This window comes from Meleagris gallopavo, chromosome 6, assembly GCF_000146605.3.
Source record: "Meleagris gallopavo isolate NT-WF06-2002-E0010 breed Aviagen turkey brand Nicholas breeding stock chromosome 6, Turkey_5.1, whole genome shotgun sequence".
Classification (NCBI taxonomy): domain Eukaryota; kingdom Metazoa; phylum Chordata; class Aves; order Galliformes; family Phasianidae; genus Meleagris; species Meleagris gallopavo.
The window spans coordinates 2,711,737-2,722,503 of NC_015016.2; the positions used below are offsets into that span (position 1 = coordinate 2,711,737).

Sequence of the window (10,767 nt, forward strand, 5' to 3'; positions counted from 1 at the left end):
TCTGATCCGCTTTGAAGCCTGAATGTTTAAAGTATTTAAACACGTGCTTATCTTGGAACATATGGTACCACTGATTTCCATGGGAATGCTGATGCTCTCCCAAAGTTACGCACATGCTTCGAAGTGCTTTGTTGGAACAAGGATCAAGGGAAAACCTTGAGCATAAATTCTGCTGTCTGAAAAAGACTGCAGAGACATCCACACCATGCCACCCACATGTCCGCTGGAACTGAGGCTTTTATAAGCATTTTCCACCTTCTATCCTTCTTTTTTTTTTTTTTCCTCCTCTGCCATATTAATAAATAAATAAATAAATCTACTTTTGTCCCATTTCTGCCTTTTAAAAAAATTATTTGCCTCTATTATTATTATTTTTGACAGGGTTCAAATTCAGGAAATCTTACAGGCTGAGTCCTGATTGCAAGAGCATCCTTCCCATATTTGTTTTTATTCTAAGGATGCTGATGAAAATAATGAACCCCTTTCAATTGGCTGCAGAGGCTCTTGGTTTGGGCCCATCTCCTGGTGACACTCACATTTCCACCAGACAATGAAGCTGTTAAATTCCAATCGCTGCACAAAGCCACCCTGATCTCTCTGGAGCTCAAGATCTCAGGAGCTTGCTCTTTTTTCAGCCCCACTTGTGGATGGATTAACTGTTGAATTTGCAGAGCAGGAATTGACACTAAGCCAAAGACTTAGCCAAAGTCTTTTTTCAGAAATATCATCCTTCCCATATACAACAGTTTGTTTGGCCTGCAGATCCTTAATCCTTTAACTGCAAGCAACCAAGGGGTCTTTTGGTAAACAATATGCTGTCAATTGTAAATGTAACAACACTCTATAGTTCTTGGAGAAACGTTGCTTTCTTTTATTCTGCACAACAAAAGGACCAAACTGCTGTTTCATATGTGGTCCCCATACACCTGGTGAACTCCATTCTTACTGATATCGAACCTTCATCTTTTTCTGTGTCGTGGCCTACGTGTTCCAGCTGCTGCCCTGTGTTGGGTGAAAGGGCAGAGAAGCAGAGGTCTTCACATCTCAAGTGCACGTTCTTCAGACCCAGCATATTCTGGAGGGGCAAGGATACAAAAGGAGTGGCCTCAGAAATTTTGGTAGATACTCAACGAGAATGAAAAGGAGTGAATCTTCTACATTAAGGTGTTACTGTGTACACACACCCACAGAATTTGAAAGCTAAGCTCTGCGTGGCCATAAAACCATTCTGCAGCCACAAGGCTGGAGAAGGAAAGGAGGTATAAGTGATGATCTCCACTGGCTGGCTGCACATTAGATACTAGTTTGTATCTCAGAGGTTTGGGACATAGGCTTTTGTTTGTTCAGTATGCAACCACACTGAGCTAGCAGTGGGGAATGCTGATGAAAAGGCAGCTGGGCTTCTCATACCAACCACGTGAAACCTGATGGAGCTGAAGAGGTGCAGAATTGAGGGCTGGTCTTTTCCCTTTCACAGCTCCAAGGTTGGATGGTTGCAGCAAATTTACTAAGTTGATTGTCCAAGGACTTTCCCCAGGCATACAACTCCATCTAAATAGTGGTAAAGTGTTAGAACACTTCCTGGCACAGTTTTAGACATGGTCACACATCACCTACCCAACCCACTCCTGGGTGTTCTTCAGGAATTTGAATGTTTCAGGGCCTGAATCCAAAAGGCAGATGGGAAGGGGATGCCCTCTTCTGGAGGTGAAAGGGTTTAAGAGCACAAATGCAGATTTTTTCATATCATGCCCTCAGTGCACCTCCTTCCCTGTTGGGTTCAGACCAAACCACTTCTGCCAAGCATTTCTCTTAACTTTGGGCCATAAAACTAAACAAGATCTGAAAAACACAATAAACTAGATTAAATTATGCATTAGGATAAAAGCATCACAGGAGACTAAAAGGAAGGAACATTGTTCTTGTGAGGAATCATTAAAAAGGACTATTCAGGATGGATTGAAGGGAAATTATAGAGAGCTATAAAATTATGAGGGACAAAGGAAAAGCAAAAAGTGATTGACTGTTACTGGCATCTTCCAGAGCAAATACTAAAGGGGATCAAATTAAATCAGCATGTGGCACGTCCAGTACTTGAAAAAACTTTGACATTCATTGCCACAAGAATCCGTGGATGCCTACAGCCAGCACAATTCAAAAAGTAGATTTATCTGCAGCTCTTAAACAAAGATGCCTGTAGATGCCTCTGGCCATGAATTACTGAGAGCTGAGGCATTATTCTGGAGAAGAGCTCTACATACCTGCCATTTTGTTACGTTCCCCCCATAGGAACCAGCTGATGCTCTAGGTGAGGTGGATCTCTGGGTTGATCCAGAGCTGTTCCTACATTCAGACATGGATTCAAGGAGGGAGAGTTATTTCAGTAATTAGTCTTGTAAGTGTAATGCCTGTCACTGGTTTTGCCATATATCCCATACTTCGTTGTGCCACACCAGGCACAAAACTTGTGATTGAGCTACCCTCTATGCTCCCTGCTTCTGCCTTTCCAGCTTCAATATCCGTCCAGTTCAGAGACTTCATGTGCCAGCAGCAGCTGATCAGCATAATCTTTAATTTTGCCAGTTACCTGAATGTGGGTCCTGGAGAAGAGAGCCCTTAGAACTGGTGATAAGACATCTAGTAGGTTCCTCACTCACCTGCATGTCACCAAACCCATCATTTCTCCTGCACCCATCACATTAGCACCACAACAGCCCTTCCATTAGGTGACCCACTGCTCATGGCTGCTGACATACATCAGACATGCAGCATGGCATGATGCTACCCTGCTCTAGAGATGAAGTGAGATGGAACAAAACTGATGCTCTTGGAGTGGCCACAGTTCCCTGAGGTGGCTTCCAGCAGAACCATGCTCAGTTTCCATTCACTCGAGGTCTCCAGTTTCTCCATCTGCAAAAGGAAGGGAGCGCATCCCATCACAGTAGGGTCTGAGGTCTGCAAAAAGCTGAATTTGGATCTCCCATGTTTGCTGTTGTCCCAGTTTGGATGAGGTTCATCTTGGCAGCCTTAAGAGGAAAGGTTCCCTACCCCATTAGCTCTCCACTGAGCCATCCAGCCTTCCATGCAAGGCTGTTTTATTTGGAAAACATGACCGCTTGTGGCAAACAATATTTACAATTTAACTTTTTTGTTGTTGTTCCGGCTGATGTGAAACTCCTTGGCTTTACAATGCGGGTTTAATAAACTCTATTAAAAGGGTAAATATAGCAACACCCTTTTGGAATTTCTTCCTCTTCTTTTCTTTTTTAATTGATTATTTCTCTAGAGGTAAAACTTTTAATGCAATGGCAGAGTATCAGCAGTAATTGGATTAAACACAGAGAGGGGCAGGGGGCTGCTGATCTTTTATTTTTTATTTTTTTGGAGACCTATAAACCAGAAATGAAACAAAAGTTACTTTATATTTGCAGACAAGTGTGTGTGTGCGTTTATGTATTTCTCTCTTGCTTGCCAACTTTGCCCTTATTTTCTTCTTTCAAAGCACTACAAGCAATAACACTGCAGATGATAGAACCCTTTCTGTTTTTTCTTGTTTTCTTTCCAAAAAAATGAATAAGCTTGAAGGGCATTATTTTAACTAGGCTCTTGTAATCCTTTAACGGGGCTTGTTGAAAATAAGACCCAGCACTGCCAGACACCACGCAGCAAAAAGCTGCTTAGTGCCAAACTCCTTTGCATCGGAGAAGCTGGGAACTGGCTACTTTTCCTCCTGTTCTGTGTCTGAATATGCTCCTTCTTAGGTCTCAGAAAGACCTGAACACCTGAAACTTGGTCCCTGACCCTGAAGATTGACCAGGATAACAGTGTCTCTCTTGACTGAATGCACTGCTTCCAGCACAGAGCTGGGGTTGACTGAGAGCTTGTAGGGTTGGTGTTATTGTATGAAGTCACATAGTGATGTGGCACTCCTGGCTCCTGCTGGAAAAAGGAGAGGTTTTTCTGGTCCTGATGATCATGCTGAAATGCAAAAGTATGTGGATGGAAGCCATATACCAACTGGCTTAGGTCTCAGAGCCAGACCATGATCTTTGCCCCTCGCTGCCTGTTCTATTTTTTAATTTTGGGTTTTTTTTTTTTGTTAATACACTACTAGTGTATTCTACTACAGTAAAATAAATAGATTATTTCATTTCAGGAATATTCAAAAGAAAGGAAGACATTTATGACCCAAAGGAACCGGTGCTCTCCAATGACAGTCCTCAAGACACTACAGAGAAGAATAAAAAGGCTCTGTCTCAACAGGTTTTTCAGAAGGAGAAGAGAAAACGGCTCTAGAATATGGGATTATGGGAAAGAACAGATAAGTGACACTGTCTTTTTCTGAGCTCTACTATCACAAATGTGCCTGGTAGTGAGCTGTGGTATCTCATTGCTCCAGCCATCCTCCTGCCTTGTTCTGGTTCTTCACACCCTGCCCACTCCTCCTGGATGTTCCTCTATTAATATAAAGTTAAAACCAACAAATGTTTTCCATTAGGAGATTTTTCATCAGATGACTGAGGATCTTTTGCAGAGAACAGCCCATCCAGTTTCAATATCATGAACAGACTAAGGCCATAGAGAATCAAGCTATCCAGAAACACGGAGAAATGGGACCAGTTGGGCTTCAAGATCCTTCTCCCTCTTGGCATTAGTTTGAGCAGCCCTAAAACACACCATTAGAAAGCCCTCTGCATTTTTGTCTCCATTAAAGAAGCAGAGGGATCACAGAGCAAAATACCCATGCCTTGATTCTCAAAGATTGATTGGGTGATGAGAACAGAAAAGATCATCTCCAGGGTGGCTCTTCACCTCACCCTTGCTTATGAGCAAGTGGAAGGGAGCTCTGATGGAGATGCTGCTGGCTTTTCATCATCAGTCATTACAGTCCAGGAGAGAGGCAGTGACGTGAATACACCTCATGGGCTGGGAAGGGAGAGGGGAAATTGGAGCAAAACACTCAGAAAAGCACACTGTCTGTCAGCTTACCAGTGACCCTGAAAAGCCAGATGAATGATGCTCTTCTGTAGGTTTTAGGCTTTCTTCAACTGCTTGCACTTTTGTTGGGAAAAGTATTTCCTTTTGTAGGAGTTCTCAGTGGCAAATCAGTCAGATAGTGAAGACTCCAGATGAGATCTTCTGGAGACTGTAAGAAAACTAAATGAAGTGGGAAATAAATTTAAAAAAATGGCTTAAAAGCACCCTCAGAGTGTAGTCACACTGGATCAGCTAGCTTATTTTCCAGTTATAGTTGCATATTGAGTATGGACTTGTCTCTTCATGTTGCTCTGATGATTGTTCCCTGCCTCCTTTCATCATAGAAGTTCATCATCTCCAGTATTTTGAACCTGAGCAAAAAAAAAAGATGAAACTTTTCCTTACCTTGCCCTGCCTCATGACCCTGGGGAGCTGAGATCTCCTTCTGGACTTTTGAAGACAAAGGAAAAACATCCCTAGGAGCCGGATGAAGTTCTCAATCAATCACATCACAGAAGTAAAATGAGCACTGTTGAAGAAAGCTTTTGCTGAGTAGAGATAAGCTCCCCTCCTTGCTTCCTTTTTGCCAATCAGTTCAGCAGGTGCTTAGATTTTCCATTCGCACCTGGAGGGCTCAGGGGGAAAACACGACAGACTGGGGGAGTTACCTGCATGCAATTAGGAAAAACAAACAGGGAAAGTGGGAGAACAGAGAGATAAGGAAGAGAACTAAACACTCGTCCTTCCTTTCCTCCCACTCCATCTCCTGCTGAGATCATCAGAGCTCACAGTGACCTGCTCTCTGCAGGTGTAGGTGATAGGCACTAGCTTTCCAACAACCTTTATATTCATGTCAGCAAAGTGAGGTTTTCCATGTCCTCTGAACACACCAGCCCTGGCAGCTTGAATGCCCTTATCCAGTGCTGAAATTGAAGAGTCCCATTTCTGTAAGGGCAGGAGAAGCCACGGGAATTTTGAGTATCAAGAACAGGCTGGTCTCTGAGCCAGATGACAAAAATCAAACCGTAAGAATCAAATTAGTTGGACGTCAGCCTTGCAGCCCCATTGCTGAGTTGAAGAACAAAGATTCTAGGGGTGGATACCCCTAGAATGGGTAAGCATGTACTACAAATGAGACACAGCTTACATAGCTGGGCTTGGCAATCTGCATCAGCCATACTGACTTTGCCTACTTAAAATGCCAAGCTGTACCATTTCCTGACTGAAGCCAGTGCTGTCCCTATATTCTGTTAAATAGCTGTTTTACTCTCCCTGTGTCTTCTGTGTTACTCTAAGGAAAAGAGACACAATCAGTACAGAGGAAGACTCAGCTTCTACCTGTTATGTGTGATGGTGTCAGGAGAGCTGGGATCCAGCTTGCCCAATGCAATACATAACCTCCATGCAAGCATCAGTGTAGACATCCATGGTACAATTCATCTGGGAAAGCAATATTCTCCAGACCCACTGTAGTTGCCCTCAGATACCCAGCTGGTCTCCAACTCTAATCTCAGAGGAACACAGAAATGTATTCTCTCACTCCTCTATCCTGCTGGGGTATTTGATGAGGTCAATCTCTAGGGCAGATGTGAATCAAGAGGTGAACTGTGCCAACTGAAGTGGTGCTTCAACCCTTTGTGCAAGGTTAGCCATTCCTCTTCCTGTAGCCTGGCCTTCAGAAGCTCTCAGTGATGGGTAAGAATTGGCAGGGAGACAGCTCAATCACTTCTATATCTCCAGAAATATTCCATCTGTCTGACTCCAAGCCAGAGTGACGAGGTGGATTGGCTCCTCCATCATCCAAATCTGCTCTCCCACCCCTGTTTGAAAACCATGACCTTTGGGACCAGAAAGCGCAATGACAGCAAAATTGGCAAGTCCAGCTGTCTACAGAAGGGAGTGCATTTGGCACCCTTGTATGTCTGGAAATGGAGCTGTTTATACAGGGGGAGGGGAAGGGAGAGCTGCCATGTATAAGGTCTCAAATCGATCACTCACATTAATATAGCGTGCTACAGAATAATGAGGGTCCTATTAACAAAGGTGACATAAATAAAACCACGTTAGCTGCTTCACTTCAGAACAAATTGTTTTCCCCTAGGACCATGCTTACAGTCACAGGAATTTCCAAAAAACATTTTCATCTCTACAAGTGTGATTTACTCGGGTTACAAAATATACAGTGGTATAAATCTGTCAGAATAAGACAAGAATAAAAGGAAAGATGGACTTACGATTAAAGTGCTGGAGTGGGAATATGGAGACTAGGAAATTTTTCTCTACTACAGATTTTTTTTTCCTGGATATCAGACTTCTTATATCACTATTTATACTGCCATATTCCAGATCACGCAGAGCCATACATACAAAATGTAAAACCCTTCTCCCCATTTATGAAGTGGGCTCACTGGCTCTACCTTTTTAAGCTGTGAGGCAAGGAACACCTTTACAAGCCACATATTCCAATTATTGTGTGTGCTGGCTGAGATGATTGATTTAATTCTGGGATCTAAGGGTCTAAGGACTGCAGAAGAGCAAATATAGTTTAGATAAGCTGTGTTGTTCTGAGCACAGGCATCTGGATCCTACTTGAGGTGCTCTTCCACAGTCTCTACAGGAGCATGACTTGGCCATAGGGCCCATATGGTTGTCTCAAATCCTCTTCAGTGTTGTAATCTCTTCACAGGAGAGGTGGTTGATGCACTTACCCTGGAGACATTCAAGATCAGGCTGGAAGGGGTTCTGAGTACTTGATGTGGTTCTGGGTGTCCCTGTTTATTGCGGGGGAATTAAACCAAATGGTCCTTAAGGGTCCCTTCCAACTCAAGCAATTCTATGAGTCCAATTTCATCTTGTTTTCAGTGCTGGTTTTTTTAGACAACTGAACTATAGCTTGGGCTCTACTCAACGTATCAGGGCTCAGGGAAATTACCAGCACCAAATGTCTATGGCTTTGGAAAAACCCTGGGGTATCTGGGAAGTTAACAAGAGGCATAGGTGAGAGATAGGATCTCTAGGAGACTGAGATGGTGTGCTGGAACAGCTGCTGCAGCCAAAGAGTTCCTGAAATGACCTCAAATTCTGATGCATAAGCAGATGAATTGAGCTCTGAGTGTGCAGCTCTAACCAGGCAAAGAAGAATTTGTCAGCATGAAGCCTCTCGTAGCTGGGTGATTGAAATATTTGCTTTGGCTGTGGAAAGCTCCTATGACTGATCTGAAATCCTGTTATTTTGCTACCAAGGAACACATCTTATCTATTGAATGTGGGTTCTCCCTTATAAAAACTATTACATTTTGTGTCATGTTTTAATATCCACTGGGACAGAAAAAGAAAGTTCAGCTTAGTCAAGAACTAGAGAGTTCAAGCACATTCCGAAGCAGACCTTCTATAGAATGAAATTCTATGTCCAAAACCCTCTGCCCTGTCTTGAAGGATGGACAAACTGACATCAGCACCCAGCACTGCAGCTGCACCTCAGCTGAGTGTCCTGATGATTTAAGGTATAGATAAGGTCATTTGGGTTTTGTTTTTGCAAATGCTGTGCAAGTTTCTTCCCATCTCTCACCTCTGAGTCAAAACATTTCATTTTGCATATGCTCAAATATATTTTTTTCTACACTTGCTCTTTTTTCTTTTTTTTCCTTTGTTATTTTTTTCCCTTTGCATCACCAAGATCTGTTGGTTATGACCCAAGCTGATGTCATGATATGTTCTAAGTTGTACAAAACTATAATCTGGGAAAGGAAGAGGTCAGAAAGAGGGCAAAAGAAGCTAATCCAAGACAATTCTGGGTTGCTTAAAACTGTTCCCAGCCATCTAGGTTTCAGCTCAAGGCCTACAGGAAATATATTACACACCCAGAATAATGTGAGCATGGATTATCTGAGGCCACAGTAAGGCACCATAGTGGTTACCAAAATTAGAGCAAGATCATGATACCTCTCCCAGCACATTATTTGCTTAGCACCAATGGAAGATTAATAAAGGGATGCAGCACTTGACTATTGGCTTTCATGTTTTGCTTCTCCAGGGTCATAGCAAAGAAATGGCAGGACCAAATCACAGAATCGCAGAATCAGTAAAGTTGGAAAAAAACATTAAGACCATCAAATCCATCAACCCACCCCCACCATACCCACTGACCATGTCCCACATTTCCACTGTTCTTGAACATTTCCAGGGATGCTGACCCCACCGCCTCCCTGGGCAGCCTGTGGCAATGCATCACCACTCTTTGGGAGAAGAAATTGTTCCTAATATCCAACCTGAATGTAACCATTCGAGGGGGTTTGTTTGAATTAGCACTTCTGGTACACACTGAGCACTGAGAACACTCCTGTTTGAGTGGAGTTCTGCTTCCACTTGTTCCAGTGAATTTTTTCAACCACGTCTGTCCCTTATTTCCCTCTCCTGCCTTCCACCTCTGCCCCCACTACAGAGACATAAACACAGCTATTCTGCATCCAGCGCTGTACACAGTCAGAGCAGGGTGTTAATAATGAACAGGCACCATATAATTAATGTTCCCCTTCGCAGATGTATCCCTGTGAAGCTGGCACGGCTGCTGCAGTCTGGAGGAGAGCTGACTAGTGAAGAAGCACATTTTTTTCTCTGCTATAAGACCCCAAGCCACAATTAAGCAATTGAGCCATTATATTCTTTAAGATAAAATTCTGACTCATGCAAAGGACTCTTAAAAAATCAGTTTGTTACTTGTTGGTTTTTTTATTATTATTATTTTTATCCTGAGCTCTGCCAAACATCCCATGGTGACCTTCTTTATTCTTTCCTGCTCACAGTTAAGTGGAACGACAGCTCAAGGTCAAGAACAGAAAAGAAAGCAATTAAAAGCTAAGTAGAATTAAGTGGTAAGTTTCAAAAGATCAGAGATGAGTGAAATGGAATTCTCTTGTTAAATTTGAAACCATGGCTGATCTCTGTTATCCCTGTGGCATATGAGGGTCTCAAAAAGAACATTCCAAATTTTTCATCTTTTCCTTAACAAATAGAGAGATATGAGGCTATATCAAAATTCTGGCTTTAACAAGTGCTGAACTTTAACAAGTGTTGAATTTTAGTGACATACTGGACATGGTCCTGAACTTTGAGTCTTGGTCTTTAAAATGCTTTCAAACCACGGTGCACAGCCTGATGGTCTTGAGATTGGGCAGCTTGGCTGAGAAGAGCAATCTGCCTCACCTGGTGCATTGTGTCCTAGAGTGGCTGATACTGAATACTTCAAAGGAAATGACCACATGAAGAGCCAAAGACTAAAATTGACCACAGAGAAGATTTTTCTTTTTTTTTTTCGTTTTTTTTTGTCAGCCAGTTTGCTGACAATTTATACCAGATACATAGGAGTGCCCAGTCCTACTCATTTTTATGCCATTTGCATAATTCAGGTGTGTGGCTGTCCCCTGTGGCAAACAACTGAACAACCCAGGAATGTACTTGAGCAACTTGAGTTGCTTGAGTAGGGTAGCAGTCATGGCACTAAGCCTGATGGAGTTCAAGGAGAATTTGGACAACACTCTCAGACATAGAATTTGATTTTGGGATATGGAGCCAGGAATAGGACTCAACCATCCCCATGGATCTGTTCCAACTTGGGACATTCTATACTATAGACTCTCCTATAGTGCCAGTCAGTTACGATGCCAGTATGGCTATAGCCAGGATGCTTACAAAGGGATCACCTAGAAAAATCCAAAACTATCACAGCCACAACTTACTGTGGATCAAAACAAAGAGCTAGCAATGCATTGGAAAGCCATGTTCCCCAGCAGA

General features: G+C 42.8%; 1 long non-coding RNA gene across 1 annotated transcript; it reads right to left on the reverse strand.

Moving 5' to 3' along the window:
* Positions 1-330: 330 nt before the first annotated feature.
* LOC104911320 lies at positions 331-5,595 on the reverse strand. Its single transcript, XR_002115718.1, has 4 exons — positions 5,383-5,595; positions 4,990-5,157; positions 2,262-2,910; positions 331-1,842 (listed from the first exon to the last, which is right to left on the reverse strand). It is a non-coding gene; the product is annotated as an uncharacterized LOC104911320 (long non-coding RNA).
* Between the last annotated feature and the right edge of the window lie 5,172 nt (positions 5,596-10,767).